Genomic DNA, 18,090 nt, shown 5'->3' with positions numbered 1-18,090 from the left:
AGATAATGGTCCCATAGTGCAATTCATGACTGGAAATAAACAGAAAACACTTGTGAATCACAAAATATGAAGCTGCCTGATATCACATTTTATTTTGTAATTGATAGCGGCGTATTAAGAACATGACTCCTTGAGGGGCTGATGTTTTCCTTCCTCGTGACTCCCTAATGAGATTTCACCTCAGGATGAAAATGTGCTGCTAATTTACAAGTCCTCAGGCCATCCAAAACAAAGATGACCTTTTTCGTGGTCAGTGCTGATTTATTGTCACTTTGACAGAAAATTAAATCATAAATCTGCAGGTTTTGACGTGAGGCAATTTCCACACGGAAGTGAACATCCTGATGCCATATGAATGGCAGAGTCTTTGAAGTGGGTGGAAGTGAGGTCACGTAGGGCATGACCATGTGTAGGGTTATTCATAAAGACATTTAGATGTTTAATCTTTTTTGGGGGGGAATGTCTTTACAAATGGCACCTCTTCCCAAAATCATGTTTAATTTTAAGTTTCTGGGTTGTTGTGGGACCTTGTGGGTTGAAATATTGTCCAAATAAATTATTCTGTTGAGAGCTAGTGGCAGTCTGATAAAAAAAGCTTTTTCTATAGGGTTGTCTTGTTTCACATGTGCTAGATAGATTAGATGTGCTAGATTAGTAGATAAAGCAGAAACTCAATTCTAGCACTCGTACATTATAAATAAAGCATTTGTCTAATGTGATGTCACAGCAATTCATAACTTGTAGATTTAATAGCTAATGCATACCCAGCAGGCACACAACTTTGTAAGACGTTAATATTAGGTTCAACGTCAAAAATTCAACGTCTAGCCAGTGTTCAAGGACAATGTTATTTTGATGTTCAATAACAACGTTGATTTTGGGTTGATTTTAGGTTGTGTTGATAAGTAAGTAAGTAAAGTTTATTTATAAAGCACATTTACCTTCAGTTTCACTGACCAAAGTGCTGAACAAAACCATAGCACGCATTATAAAGCAGTAAAATAACAATAAAAGTAATATTAAGAATAATAGTATTACAGCAACAATGCACAATAAAGCCTGGGAAGGCTATAGAATAGAAATGTGTCTTAAGCCTGGACTTAAAAATAGAGAGAGAAGAAGCACTCGTAATGTTTGGTGGCAGCTGGTTCCACAAACGTGGAGCAGTGCCTGCAATGGCTCTATCACCTTTCGGTTGAAGTCGTGACCGAGGAATTTGCAGTAAAATTTTATTTGACGACCTAAGAGACCGAGAAGTTGACTGTAAGGTAATAAGTTCTGATATATAAGAAGGTGCCTGCCCATTCAGTGCTTTAAAAACAATAAGTAAAATCTTGAACTGAATTCTAAAACTAACACGAAGCCAATGAAGGGATGCTAAAACTGGTGAGATATGAGCATGTTTTTTGGTGTCTGTTAAAAGTCTATCTGCCGCATTTTAAGCCAACTGCAAGCGTGCCAATGAGGATCGAGGGAGACCAACATATAAGGAATTGCAATAGTCTAGGCGGGACGTGATAAAAGCATGTATGACTGTTTCCAGATCTTGAAAGGAAAGAATAGATTTGAGTCTGGAGATGATCCTCAGCTGATAGTAACTATTCTTAAAGACTGAGCTACTTTGTTTTTCTAGACTTTTCTAGAAAAGTGACCAAAATCCAACGTCGAGTCAACATCCTAAAGGGTCACAAAACACCAAAACACATTTTTTGAGATGTTGACAGTCATAAATGTGTCTCACGCTGCTAAAAACACCATTAGGACACATATATTTCACTGAAATGTGAAAAAAATGTGTGTTATTTCGAGCAAATTAGTTCCTCTGGTTTGAAATAGTTTTTTGAAGCTGCATCACGGCGATTAGATGTATGTATTCCAGCATTGAGAGTGGCTCTCTGTACTGGCGAGTTCAACATGACGTCTTTGAGCTTTCAGCATTAATTCATGAAAAAGACTTGGTTCGAACCAATCAGCGCGCTCTATTGTGAATGAGGCGCAACTTCCTTAATATAAATATATTAATGTGCATGATATAGCTTCGAAGACCTGTTACCTGTTACAGTGTTCAGACGGCAGAGAGACGCCACGTTTTGTTGCTAACCGTGATTAAAACAAGTGGAAGAAGAAGAATTGTTTGGAGACATGGGTCATCAGTGTTGTGTTTATAATTGTGCCAAAACAAAGGTTTTGTTTTCAATTCCCCACTATGAGAGTGCAGCTGGGTGGCGCAGTAGGTAGTGCTGTCGCCTCACAGCAAGAAGGTTGCTGGTTCAAGCCTCGGCTGCGTTTCTGTGTGGAGTTTGTGTGCATGTTCTCCCTGCGTTCGCGTGGGTTTCCTCCAGGTGCTCAGGTTTCCCCCACAGTCCAAAGACATGTGGTACAGGTGAATTGGGTAGGCTAAATTGTCCGTAGTGTATGAGTGTGAATGAGTGTGTATGGATGTTTCCCAGTGTTGGCTTGCGGCTGAAAGGGTATCTGCTGCGGACCTCGGATTAATAAAGGGACTAAGCTGAAAAGAAAATTAATGAATGAATGAGTGCAGCTGAACTTACGTGTGGATTACAATGCACATGACAAAGATATGTTTGTAAGGAAAACATTTTATCCGAGAGCTTTACGCATCTGGAAATGGTGAGATCTGGATTTGCCACTCGTCTCCTTTGAAAAAAAGACACGGTTCGAGTTGGTGTTGATTGTCCGGTCTCTACAGATTTGGTAAGTGTGCGATCAGTGTCTTTCTTTGTTTATTCAGAGGCAAAGTTAGTTCTTATTGTCAGCAGTACACTTTCAGTTTTTAATGACATACCTTAGTCAAAATGATTTAGTTTCTAAGTTTACAGTACGTTTACATCAATAGTAATAAATGCTACTCTCCAAATGTAAACACCTTAAACAATTACCGTCATGTAGGATTTTCGCTATATTTTGTGACAGGAACGTCTATACACACACGGATTTCTGACGCTACTTACATCTAAGTTACTGAGAAATGCGGAGGTTTTTTTTATCCCCATCGCCGTGCGGTATCAAACATTCCATTAAAACTACACTCTTCCAGCAGTTCCTCGCATCTAATATCTCGTTTGTCACTGGGGGGCATGCATGAAATGTTACTGAATGAAAGTGAAAGTGCCAAACTGCAGTTAAAGCAGTTCTTACTGCACAAATTAATAATTTGGCAAATAATTTGATTACTGATGTCCATGTAAACACAGTCACTCTTTCTCCCCTACGTCTGTGTTTGTTTTACCTCTCTGTGAATATCAGCACGTGTCCAAATGGAAACGCCCATTTTTATGCAAAACCTTCCCTCTTTTCCTCCCCCAACACTCCCACCGACTTGTTTATAGCCTAAATATGTACGAATTCTTAAATCAAGCATTTTAAGACAAGTAAAAACATTCTCCCCCCCCAGAAATAAGTCAAAATTAAAGTAAAAAGTAAGTCAAATATTCATATTTCCAACTAAAATAAGATTATTTGGCTCACCTCAATGGTTATTATTTAGCTTGTTTTAAGAAAATTTTCTCTTTATTTGAACTTATTATTTTTTTAAACTAAACAATAGTACTTGTCTACAACATGCACCTTGACTTAAGAATTTTTAGATTTTTATTTGGACTAGAAACAAGACAAAAACATTTGGTCGCCTGAATACTCAATTGTGTGCGATTCATAGCTCACCAAGCAGATTGTGCCCCTTATTATATGCCATGGTAAAAGTAATGAGATTTTGTGTTAAGGAGATAAAAAGCCTCAACTTTGAGAGTTTGTATTGAAAGCGGAGCCGAGCAGGCTGTGGTGTTCAACCACATGGCAAAGCCTCTTTTAATTAATACACTCCAAGTTTAGAGAGTAGAGCAAACAATTAAATGCAAATAATGGAGTTCCCCCAAAGACAAGACACACATTGTACTTATGTTTTATTAGCAGTCACAGTACTTGATACAAACCCAAGAATCGAGACTTCCAATGCCCTGTGACCCACATTATTTTTAAACTGTTTGTGCCTATGTATGGTGCTTACTCCTGAGGATATAAAAGTATGATTGAAGGAATTATAATAAATACAGTATATCACATAATTTGGACATCCTTGAGCAAAGGTGAATGCAATTTAATTAAACATTGAACTGGTGTGATGTCATTTAAAGGCAGAATATGTAAGAGTTTGTCAAAATATCCAAAACCACTAGAACAGTGTTAGACAGCCAACAGGAGCACCAGTACAGCTCATGTGATCCTCTCTCAGAGGCTGGTTGTATCTGTGCTGTATATACTGTACCTACCAGTGGTGTAGTCCTTGCTATACGCACGTGTACTCAGTATGCCTACTTTTTTCCGCGAGCTGTTTGGGTATTACGACTTCTGAGGATCAATACTCTCGGTATACTCACTTATTTTGGTGATTAGACTTCCCTAATTTTTGTACATTGAGTATTTAAGTTTTTCGAAGATCACAACAAATCAGCTGAATGAAGTCTCATTGAAACGTTCAAGTAAAATTAGCCCTCCTATATTTCCATTCAGCCCCCCTAACACTTTTGCGATTACCTGTACACTACTAAATGACCACCTCAATCCCCTTTAAATTTGATATAAAAATGGCGGCAGAATCCCGCTCCTGAACTCGTTTTTCAGCAAACCACAGCTGTGCATATGTATGTGTGTGTATATATATATATATATATATATATATATATATATATATATTTACACACACACACATATATATATATATATATATATATATATATATATATATATATATATATATATATATTTACACACACACACATATATATATATATATATATATATATATATATATATATATATATATATATATATAAATCAAATGAAACAAAGATACATTGACTTTCGTCGTTTCTTCGCCTACTTTTAAAATTTGGATTGGGTGGATAATAGTACACCACCTATTTGTTTAGTACTACACCACTGGTACCAACACAGACCTGCGTTTTGCAGCAGGTCGCCACCCAGAGTGACAGACAGCTACAAAGTCTCTGCCAGTGTGAATGATGCATTAGTGTGTGAGAGTTATGATCATTGAATGTACATCTCTAAAGTTTTGAATTAAAAAAACACAATGGCAGAAAGCAAGGTTGTGTGTGGAAGAGCGCCTGGTTGAGGTATTTAAGAAATGTATTCCAGATGTGTGATTGTAATTTTTTTCTAATGTAATTGGACCAGTGGTTAATATGGATGCAATTTTTAGTTTTCCAGTTTATTAAAATAGTTTTCTTGGCGATAGATAGTGAAATTAAGAGTATTTTTTTAAATATTTGTCAAGATAACTGCGAAGACTTTTAAAGATGGAGTAGAGACTAGTGGTCACTATTTCCAGTTATCTGTAGCTGCATGGTTCACAAATCATAAATATCACAATACTGTTAATAAGATTTGCTTGTTTTAAGGAATAACTCGCTTATTTTCACAAGTGTTTCATATGTAGGCCACTGGCATTTGTGTCTGTGTAGAGCGTTTCAAATCAGTCACTTATGAGGTTTCTTTTTCAATTAAAATGCTGCCAGCGAGGGCAGCTGCCTATGTTGGCAGTAGACATTGAGGGAACCCGCTAGGTTTCGGTCGCCTTCCCATGGGCTTTGATATTCAAATGTTTCTTACACTACCAACAGTCCAATGCTTCGGGCATTAACAGAATTAGATGGAATTTAGTCTTGGCTGAAAAGAGATTCCTTGGCATTTCACAGCAAGCCATGCAGAACAAAGGGACAATGTTAGTTTTAATGTCAGGCTGAGAAAGAAACAGGGGAGAACCCTTCACCTCACATGGCCTGATAGTATCACGCCATCAGAAGAGGAAACAGTGAGTTAAATGGGTATTAGATGGATGTGCTTAAAAATAGGAGGCACACACACACTGAAGAATCCTTTTTTAAAGGAAACTCAACAGTTAAGAGAGACACATTGAGTCCTCTGAGAGGCCACTGTGATCTTAAAGTCGCCATGGAACAGAAGTTATGATTGCTCTTTTTCTTTTCGTGATGTACATCTAGGGCTGAACATTCATTCATTTTACGCTTAGTCCCTTTATTAATCAGGGGTCGCCACTACACTACACCACAGAAAATTTAGCTTACCCAATTCACCTATAGCACATGTCTTTGGACTTGTGGGGGAAACCAGAGCACCCGGAGGAAACCCGCCAACAGTGAGAGAACATGCGAACTCCACACAGAAACTGACTCAGCTGAGGCTCGAACCAGCAAACTTCTTGCTGTGAGGCGACATCGCTACCCACTGCACCACCGCACTGCCCTAGGGCTGAACAATAATTCAATATCTACCGTAATATTATTGTTTTTGATAATGCTAATATGATCTTTAAGGACATTTCCAACATCATGCCGATTGGGCCATCAGGTAAAATGGGCCATTTAAGACGAAGTGTCTTATCTGCTTAAAAGTTAACAGCCAATGACTGCAAAGAATTTCAAACTGTTGCCATAACAGTACTTGATATTTAGCAAATGACATCTAGCAAATTTGAGGGTGATTAATAGGGAGGGGGCAATGTCTCATTCTGAAAGCAATAATAATAATAATAATAAATAAGGATGATAAATCAATAAAAAAAGAAACGCACATTTAGAAATTATGATTCATAACCCATGTCTTCATGGTCGCTCTGAGATAAAATGCAGGTTTTACGAATTAAGAAAATGTATTTTAATAATAAAAAATAATAATATAAAAAAAATGAAATTATATTTTCAGAAATAGATTTTTTTTTGTAACTGGTCCGGTTTACGTGAATGCGTTCAGATAAAATGGGCCATTTTCTGAGTTGTGTTTAAGCAGAATTGCTGGTGGCTTTTCCTTTTAAACGTTATTTAAATTATTTGTATTGTATTTTGTGACATACCCTTTTCACATTTTGGCTTCTAAATATATTTGTATGACATTATATATAAATTTGTTCTACTGCTTTTATTTCTAAAATATTATATTGTTTTACAGGAGGTTTCATAAACTGCATTTGAGACTTCGTATTCACCTTATTCTCCAAGTACAAGTGGGCGCAGCCATTTTTCAGGAACTTTATTGGCTCCAGAACTACCTGACTGAAGACCTTTTAAAAGACAGGTGGCATGCAGGGATTGGCTTAGCAGAGTTGTAAAGCAGAAGCCAATCAGAAAGCAGCAGTAACAGGATTGGTTGCAGCAAGGTCAAGTCAAAGAGCCAATCAGGGGCAGCAGTAGGCGGTGCAAGCCTGGTAGTGGACTGTGTGACAGACAGAAACACATGATGAGACACAAAAATAAACAGTAAAATAAGCAAATAAGTGCTGGCATAAACCAACCGCCAACTATTCCGGCAGTTTTACACAGAGGATTCCCTTTCAGCCGCAACCCAGTACTATGAAACAGCCATACACACACACTCATACACTACAGCCAATTTAGCTTATTCAATTCCCCTATAGCGCATGTCTTTGGACTGTGGGGGAAACCAGAGCACCCTGAGGAAACACACACTTTGACATGTGGAGAACATGCAAACTCCATACAGAAATGCCAACTGGACCAGCCGTGACTCAAACCAGCAAGTTTCTTGCTGTGAGGCGACAGTACTCAGCCACCATGTCACCATCGTAAGAAAAGATCCAAGACAAGTTTTGGAAACAACAACAAAAAAAACACTGAAAATATGGCTAGTTTCTAGTAGTGTTGAAAGCCTGACCCGATATTGTGGCGCAAAATAAGCAAAGCTTTATAAGTTAGCAATAAGATATTTTACAATCTATGTGCCAGTGTATCTTCTCCAGTGTGAGAGTTATACGCTCACCAACAACAGCCCCAGTATAAAGTCTTCCTGGGGAATTCTGCAGGCATTGCAGTTTGCTAAGTGATTATTTAGGAACGCCACCAAGGAGTGGGCTGAAATAATCAATACATGAAACAATGGAGTTAATCGATCTTTCACAACAGAAAAGGGCAACATACTGTAGGTCGAATACGTGCAATGTTTCTAGGATGAAACAAAGAGCTCTTTACAGTGTCCTATATGAAAGGCAGTGCTCTGTATAAAGTGTACATTGATGATTACCAATCACAGAGTTTCACTACGCATCGTTATGACGTGTAGTTAAATTTTTTAAGAGGTCAGTGTCGGCATCAGCCACGGCGAGGGCTATGTGACCACACGAAGGCTGCGCCGGAGCATACGCATGCGCTTGAAGTATAATTCAGCCTTTAGTATGCAATGAGAGAATGAAATGCAAAAAAAGGCCACATTTTGTCAACATTTCCAGTCTGCGCAGACTCCACAACCATTGCATGCAGCTATATTTACTTTTTTGTTAGGGTTAGTTAGGGTGAGGTTCAGAGTTTAGCCTGCCATTTATGACCCACTTCACATGTGAAGCATTTAAATAGGGCAGCGCTCTAGGATTGGCTGAAAACCATGAGAGTCATCTGAAACACAATAGACACGAAGCAGCTGTTTGCATTCATCTTCGTTTCCTCGTAGCAGCCGTAAAAACACTGAAGAATGTCCATCAGCTCCACCCTGACTATTCCTGCACTCCCTCAGACACAGCATGCAGGGATCGATCTGTGCTCGCACGTGCAAATCGTACATCTGGTGTCCATTCAAGGACGTATTTGTGCAGAAAAATGATAGGGTTTATCATTAAGATGGATGCGAAGTCGACGATCCGCTTCATCTGGCAAGCGTTACATTTCCGCTTAGCACTCGGCCTTCAATAAATCCACATATAGTGAGATGGGGATTAGCGAGATGATGTCTCTTCGGTGATGAAAGCTTTTCATTCATTTCAATTAGTCCATCAATCATGTGATATTTAAGTTACATAATACATCTCGTCCGTCCTCTAGAGTAGAGGACCTAAACTAACATTTTACACTGACTGAACGCAGAATATTTACTGGCAGAGTGTGCAAAAACAGATACAATTTCAAAGGGCTTCGCACGCCTCATTTAGGGCTTGTAGGCTGCTCGTAACATTAGTCTTACAGCCTTGTAACCGTGTTATATGTGTTCTGCTGTGGTGAAAACAGCACTGCAAGGTCAAAACACGCACGTACACTGTCATTAATGAGTATTTGATCTGCCATATTTTTTTCTGGTGGAGATCATGAAATGATTCTTTGATCCGCTGTTTTTCTGGAGGTGAACAGCACTGCAAGGACGATACACGCACGTACACTTTGTCATTTGCCAAATGTGATATTAATCTTCGATTCGCCACCAACATGCACCTGTAACGAACAGAACACAGGCTATAAGAGTCTACTTTTGTGTTGAGAGAAGTGATCTGCTCATTTTCTAGCTCCAAACCTAAGCAAAGCTGGCTAGAAAAGTGAAATCATTGATGCACAAAGTGAAACTTACCCTTAGAAAGTACCTTGCAGGCACAGGACGTCAACATGACATCATATTGATGTTGTACCCCAACCTTGTGGGGACGTTGGATTTTGATTGGAAATGAAAATCGGGTTGTCGATGTCCAACCTAAAATCAACCAAATATCAACGTCTAATCATGTTACACCTTGACGTTGTGTGGACATTACCACTATGACATCTATTAGACATTGGATTTTGGTCACTTTTCAACACAACCTAAAATTAACCAAATATCGATGTAATTTGATGTCATTATTGGACCTCAAAATAACGTCCTTAGACTCTGGCTAGTATTTTGGTTAACTGACGTCATGACCTAAATCTAACCTAATATTAACGTCTTATGATGTTGTGTGCCTGCTGGGTATGTGCATGTACTGATGAAAGGTGGGAATGGAATTCTCCAGTTTTTCTTCTGTAGTCTGAAGCTGATTGCAATTAGAGGCCTTCACCAGGGATGATATTTACACAATTCTATGACGTTTGTCAAACTTTCGGCGGCTGTACACTTCATAGTTTCTACGCGCATCACGGTTCATTCACAAAATGTCCGCATCTACGCTTTGCAGGGGACAACAGCCAATCACATGACTTTTCCAGGGTTGCGTAAAAGCTATTGGCAAGCGTCTGCTCAAGGGTATTTGCATGGAGCGACCTAACGGGCTTCTGTTTGATGATTTAAAGTTCACGTGAATCTTTGATGCTGACATAACATTTAAAATAATACTGTAAATAATCTGATGGCAGTTTCATTCAATCATGAACAAGCCCAATGCTGGGATCATTTTTTTAAATTATTTAAAAACTCTTTAACACAATGACTCGGTTTGTCCATTTTTGACCCAAGGTTGGGTTAACAACAACCCAGCATTTTTTAACAGTCACCATTGGCGTTGTGACAAGTGGCTTTGGGGGGCTTAAGCTCCGGATCTTTTGAAATAGGTTGTATAACATTCATTTTGTTATCCAAGTACGTAAAATGACCACATACATCACGCGCATTCGAATTACAGCAGCTTTTGTGTCGGGTATTTAAATAGTCGGGTGTTCGGCAGCACCTGTTTCTATGGGCAAAAAAACCCCTGTAATAAATAAAATCTGCGTCATCCAATCATTTTCTTTTCAGCTTAGTCCCTTTATTAATCTGGGGTCACCACAGCGTAATGAACCGCCAACTAATCTGGCATATGTTTTACACAGCGGATGCCCTTCCAGCTGCAACCCATCACTGGTAAACATCCATTCACACTCATTCACACACATACACTACAGACAATTTAGCTCACCCGATTCACCTGTACCACATGTGTTTGGACTTGTGGGGGAAACTGGAGCACCTGGAGGAAACCTACGCGATCATGGGGAGAACATGAAAAGTCCACACAGAAATACCAACTGACCCAGCCAGGGCTTAAACCAGCGATCTTCTTGCTCTGAGGCGATTGTTCTACCCACTGTGCTGCCAGACAAAGAATATATATAAGTGTGTATATGTTGTTCATACAGTGTGTTTAAAAGGGGGGGACTACTTTAAAAGGGGGGGGACTACTTTAAGCCCCTTATCCCTTTCGACCCTAGGATTGCCCCAGATGGTCACATATTTATTATTACGTATATAGTATGGGATTAACAGTATTTGTCAGTCTAGATGTGCAATACAGTCAGTCTAGATCAGGGGATCTCAAACTTTTCAGCCCGTGACCCCTAAAATAACATCAGTCACTCGTGACCCTCTCTATGCTCGGGGGTGGTTATAAGCATACAGATATTGAACGCAATGGTGCACACACATCAATAGGAACTATATAAACAAGCTTAATGACGACACAAAAGGGTGCAACAGTGTGACAACCATCTATTTTTATAATCATTATTCATTTGTTATATTTAATATTAATCTCACTTAATGAGAATGGTGAGCACAATGTTTATAGCACAAGACTTCTTGGTTTAATTTTGGAGATCGTCCTCCTTGTTCAGTTGTGGCCATTATTTTTGATGTATGTGAGTGCCATAAAGGTGTCAAAGTTTAACATTGTACTGTAAAATCTGCTGCAGCTAACACTATTGCTGTGATGTTAATCTAGCATAATAACCCCAGGGGTCACAATCCAATTAAAAAATAAAACAAAACTGAAAGGCTTAAATAGTATACTAACTATATTAAGTATATATTAAATATATTATAAGTTAAAAACTATTTTTTTATTCTGTAGGTTATGGATAAAGTATGATAATTCTAATAGTTTAATAAAATACATGAGATTTTTGGAAATCACCAAGCAACCCCCCTCCCCCCACCCAGGGGGTCCCGACCCCCACTTTGAGAACCACTGGTCTAGATGTCCAGTGATGCACATACCTACAATCAAATTTCCCAAAAACCAGTGATCCAAATTGTCATTTACACACATTTTACATTTCTCTATGCCAACAATTGTCTAAATTGTTTTATTTTACCCAAAATATTTTCAGAGAAGGCAAAACTCAGATCTCCAGAGCAATGAAAGAATAATCTCTGAGCAATAAAATTATATCTAGCCTCATAAACTATTGTCATGCCTTTTATGCATTGTGTGGGAGCACACATATATGGCCGGAGCAGTGACGCACGGACCACACCACCACACAACTGCCTGTGACCGTCGGTGGCCAGATTGCGTGAGAGTACTTCCAAAGTACTGGCCATGCAGACGAGAGTCAGCTTAACCTCCAAAGCCACTCAGCATGATAATTCTGATGTGGTTTCCAGAACGTTCCCATTTGATTCATTCTGCTGGTAATTATTTATTGGCCTGAAAAGAGGAACACAAGCTGCTGCCAGAGTCGGGGGTGGCAAACGCCTATGCTTGTGCTCTAATTTGTCTGCGGAAATAGAACCATCTGCAGAAACATGCAGATGGCGGAGCTCAGGTATGTCAGCGACAACACTGAATGTTGTTAAACATTACTTAATGGGTGGCCGCAGACTCCTTATGTGACCGGTGATGCACCGTGCATGCAATTAACGCAAACCTCTCTCATCCCCCTCATTGGCTTTCCGTCCCCTTCTTGAGCAAAGATAAAGAGAGCAATGTGTGCATCTGCGCGCTTGGTGTTAGCGAACAAGAGGCTGCAAACAAAGGCATCAGGCAGTTACTATGGGGTGATGCTGGCGGCAGGGAGAGGCGATGTGTGGGATACAAACACTTGTTCAGAAAGGATGGCGAATGAGAGACGGAGGGGGGCTGCGGTGGGATGCTGCTATCGGCACGTACACCCCAGTCTCAGAGATGAGAGAGAGCAACCCTGGAATAGTCTCACGAACACCCGCCACCCCACACCATGTCATAGGAGGCCAAGAATGTTCATTGTGCCCAATATGAATGTGATCATTCAGTCTTACCCCGGTTGGGAACTTGAAGTTGATTAAGAAAGTGCTTTTCAATGGCCTTTTTCTGCTTAGCAGTTCTCCTGCTTGACTTTAAAGGTGCCATATACTGGATTGATTCAATGTTAAATTGTTCTCCGATGTGTACATTGTAAATATGTGAGTTCGAAACAGTCACCAGGAATGGATTTATATGTATAACTAGAGTCATAAGTGAGAGTGTGACCATATTTGGAATGGTCGTAAATATTAATGAGCTCTGCTCTGATGCTGGCAGCTCAGTGCCTGCTCCCTCGATCACACTACAGTAATGGCCCGTTTCCACTGACTGGTACAGTACGGTTCGGGCTGGTACGGGTCACCTTTATCAGCCTTATGTTTCCACTGCCAAAAGGGTACTAATGGTGTGGTGTACGACAGAAAGTTTCAGTCGACTTTCTGTTATTCACCACGCCCACCAAAGGGTACCCTTGGTAGTGGAAACGCATGCCTGATAAAGGTGACCCGTACCAGCCCGAACCGTACTGTACCAGTCAGTGGAAACGAGCCATTGGTAACCTTTTAATGTGCTAGGTACTCTTTGCAAAGGGTACCCAAAAAGTGGTACGGTACGGTACGGTACACTTTTAGATACCTTTTGACAGTGGAAACGGTCATAAAAGCATACCGAAGCAAACCGTACCGTACCACTCAGTGGAAACGGGCCATAAGACAAGAATGAGTGTTGTTGAGGAGTTTTAGGACAAATTTGATTAAAGGTTTTGAACAATATAGGCTCATTCTGAAAACGTAGCCCTATATACAGTACATTTCTGGATATTATGTAGCCAGAGTACGAATGTCGCTGGTCAATCGTTCAAGCTGGTCAATAAACTACTTTTTATGGTATTTTAGGAACTTAAGAAATTCTATATATTATTTATTTTACAATATAATAATAAATAATACTTTTTATTTGTATAGCGCTTTACCTATGCAACTCGAAACGCTTCACAAACAACAAGCATGCACTGTAAAATAAAAAAATGTATAGACAAATAAAGCAAAATAAACAACAAATATATACTCAGATACATCACAGTAGGGTATACATGCACACACAGTTCATTGTTTCAAACCACTAAAAATGTTGATAAAAGTCACCACCTGCTTCAAATATTATCACTCGATTGAATGGGTGTTATCAGTGGTTATCAACTGATAGATATGGGCCAATAGGGGCCTTCTGCCTCTACTGGTAGGTTCAGAAGGCTGTTATCATCCATCCACATGGTTAATTAGCTGTACTAATAAAGAAGACTCCAGCTCCAGATCTGTTTTTACATTACTGTGATGGTTGGGTTTAGGGTTGCGATAACGGAAGACGTTAATAAAATTCATTCATTAATTTTCTTTTCGGCTTACTCCTTTTATTAATCCAGGGTCACCACAGCGGAATGAACCACCAACTTATCCAGCATATGTTTTACGCAGCGGATGCCCTTCCAGCTGCAACCCATCACTGGGAAACACTCGAATTCACATACATACACAACAGCCATTTAGCTTACCCAATTCACCTGTACCGCATGTCTTTGGACCTGTGGGGGAAACCAGAGCACCCGGAGGAAACCCACGTGGACACGGGAAGAACATGCAAACTCCACACAGAAATACCAACTGACCCAGCTGAGGCTCGAAGCAGCGACCTTATTGCTGTGAGGCGATCGTGCTACCCAGTGCGCCACTGTGATGCCGAGTAAAATACAATTAATAGGAAATTTTATAAATAATATAAATAATTCTCGTGGTTTATCAGCTATACTAATAGAGAAGACTCCAGATCTGTTTTTACATTACTGTGACGGTTGAGTTTATGGTTGCAAAAGGGGTAGATGTTAATAAAATACAATTAATAGGCAATTTTATAAATAATTCTTGTTAACTTCCGGCCGCAGCCGTATGTGATCTATAGCTGATTAGCCATGTGTATGGATGATAACAGCCTTCTGAGCCTACCAGTAGGCGCAGAAGGTCCCTACCTGCACATTTCTATCAGCTGATAACCACTGATAACGCCCATTAAATCGAGTGATAACATTCGAATCGGCTGAAGTCACTCTGTTAAACTGCACAGTTGCATTTTCATCATCAAGAGTCTACAAAGCAGAGATCAACATCCCATAATGCAAGACGTTTCTAGTAAAGGGCTGCTCAACCCTATTCCTGGAGATCTACCTTCCTGCAGAGTTCAGCTCCAACCCTGATCAAACACACCTGAACCAATTAATTAGGACCTGAACAGCACTTGATGATTACAAACAGGTGTGTTTGATGTGGGTTGGAACTGAAATCAGCAGGAAGGTAGATCTCTAGGAACAGGGTTGGTCACCCCTGTTCTAGTATATCTAGTAAGAGCTTGAATAGCTGGTTCAGGTGTGTTTGATTAGAGCTGGAGCATAAAGCTGCGGTCACACTTGACATTTCCTCCCATAGACTCCCATTCATACGCACGCGAATGCGTCAGACCGGAAACGCGGTCTCATGCGTTAAGTTTCGCAGGTTGCTGCGGTGCAAAGTTCAAGCTTGGTGAACTCTGACCTGTGAAATCGCATCATTTGACTGCGTGAGACCAATCTAGGATGAAAACACGACCTCTCTGGGCAAAAATGTAAAACATGGAGCAATCGCTCGCTTTTTAAAATGTCTAATAAGCTTGTTTAATCCCGCCCCTTTTCGCAGCGCCGCACGACAGAATTTCGCACACACAAAGCCCGGTGTGACCGTAGCTTCACTCTCCAAAAAAAAAACGGCCCTCCAGGACTGAGTTTGGACATCCCTGGATCATTAGATTTCTCAATTCATAAGCCCTTTAATAATCCATTTTGCTTGTTCATAAACTTTGTTGTGTGTTTTTTATCTCTACCCCTACTGTCAAACCCTAACATCCAAGCCTAAATCCAAACATATATATATTTATCTTAATCCAAAGTATGTTACTAGCACTGCTCCAAATCGGTTGATTGAGACCATGTGCTGTCTTGTTGTGGAAGTCTCTTTGATTGCAGGGATTGTGAATATATATTAATATTTTCCTTCTTCTTAACCTACTCCAAACAGAACTGATCTGCTTTTGCAGCTCAAGAGGAACACTTGTAGCCTCGAGGAGACAGATTGAAATATTATGATTACAAAAAAGAGAGCCGTGGAAAGGAAACCAAGAGTTAGCGGGTGGCTGAGAGACACTTCAGAGATTGAGCAATGGCTGTTTTAATGAGACCCCGAGGTGCAGTTGAGCAGGGGAGCAGCAGGGGGCAGTCTCATCGCAGACTCGATGACTCTACAGAAGATGGCGCAGTGAGGTCATTGCCAACCATAATCGTTTATATAAAAGAGTTGCAAGACCCCTTTAAGGAACACATGATCTCTAAGTCTGGGGAACACGCCAAGACCCCAGCATTGAGGGTTGTGCCCGCTGGTGCCTCCCAAACCTGACTCAACATTGTAATGTTTACAGTGCCTGACACAACTATGTGCATCATAATGAAAAACATATTGGACACATGACACCGGTTTAGAAGGCCAGTGATTTTTACGAGTTGCAAGAGGGGTATGGGTGTTTGGGAGAAGCTTTGCAGCTTGCTGAATGGTTGGTGATTTACTGTTGGTGAGATGGCGAACTCAGCCTGGCTGGATGCCTTTCTCTCAGACAGGAAGCAGCTGCTCTGGTGATCGCTCATTTCACTCCAAACCCAAGACCAAGATCATGGTTTGGTGTTTCTACCAAGAAGTCCCCATGATACATCACCATATTACATTTAGTCATTTAGCACACGCTTTAGTCCAAAGTGACTTACAATTGAGGAGGCATTCACGATTCAACAAGAAGAAGAGGCAATACACACAAGAAGTGCTAATTACTGTATACAAAGGACCTTGATGTGCTCAGAGAATTTTAGCACTAGAGTAAGGAGGTATATTATCAAAATATGCATACATATTATCAAAATACTTGGGTCACTTTACAATATTTTAAATATATCACAATATTCTTCGATTGTCAATCAAACATTCATTCATTAATTTCCCTTCGGCTTAGTCCTTTTATTCATCAGAGGAATGAAGCGCCAACTTATCTAGCATATGTTTTACCCAGTGGATGCCCTTCCAGCTGCAACCCAGTACTGGGAAACACCCATACACTCTCACATTCACACACACTCATACTCTACAGCCAGTTTAGGTTATTCAGCTCACCTATACCACATGTCTTTGAACCGTGGAGATAACTGGAGCACTCGGAGGAAACCCACGCCAACACGGGGAGTAATCCCCCACATATTTTATTCCTCGTTATTCAGATTTCGCTTGCTATAGTATTTGAGGCTTTTACAAGCATCAGATGCACAGCTGTTTGTCTGATGTAATGTGATAGGTGATTTGATCCCTTTTAAACGGAATCTGAAAAACCCTTTGGATGCAGTTCGTGAAAATTGCCAGCTACAACATGTCTACATGTATTCTGGCTTTTAAGTTAGGGATAAAGTACATCCAGGAGATTGTTATCACAGAATAAACGCGGACAGGCTTATCGGCTTATGTTGTATAAGACTGAAGGGCTGCAAAAAAAGCCGTCCTGGTTGTACTTATCCCGCTCATTACAAGGCCAGTTTCCAAAAAACATTCTTCTGAGCTCTAATAATTTATTAATTCTTTATTTAAACGCAAAGCTGGAAAAAAGGAAAACAGCTGATGGAGTATACACTAACCTGTACATTATTCACAAGATTAAAAAGGCAAAGCTAACAGGAACAAAATTGGCTGAATAAAGCATATTGATTTCCAAATTTACTCTGACCTGTATTTCATTGCAGTTTAGGGCTAGTAATCAGGTAAATTGGTTAAGTAATGGTGTGTTATTATGATTTGATACAAAAGCAGCATCCAAGAAAGGTCTAGTCCAGGCATGGGCAAACTCGATCCTCGAGGGCCGGTGTCCCTGCAGAGTTTTGCTCCAACACTAATCAAACACACCTGAACACCCTAATTAGTGTCTTCAAGATCACTAGAAAGCTACAAGCAGGTGTGTTTGATTAGGGTTGGTGCAAAACTATGCAGGGACACCGGCCCTCCAGGATCGAGTTTGCCCATCCCTGGTCTAGTCCATTAGGAGCAATGATGGGCAGAGGATTGCTATTTTGAAAAAATAATTGAAATGTTCATAAACAATGCTCCTCAAAGAAAGAGATATTTCACCTTCAACAGTGCAGAACATTATTAAAATATTCAAGGAATCTGGAGGAATTTCAGTGAGTAAAAGAAAAG

Source organism: Danio aesculapii, chromosome 16 (genome assembly GCF_903798145.1).
Source record: "Danio aesculapii chromosome 16, fDanAes4.1, whole genome shotgun sequence".
Taxonomy (NCBI): domain Eukaryota; kingdom Metazoa; phylum Chordata; class Actinopteri; order Cypriniformes; family Danionidae; genus Danio; species Danio aesculapii.
The sequence above is the reverse complement of the archived record's forward strand: the minus strand, read 5'-3'. Positions refer to the sequence as shown.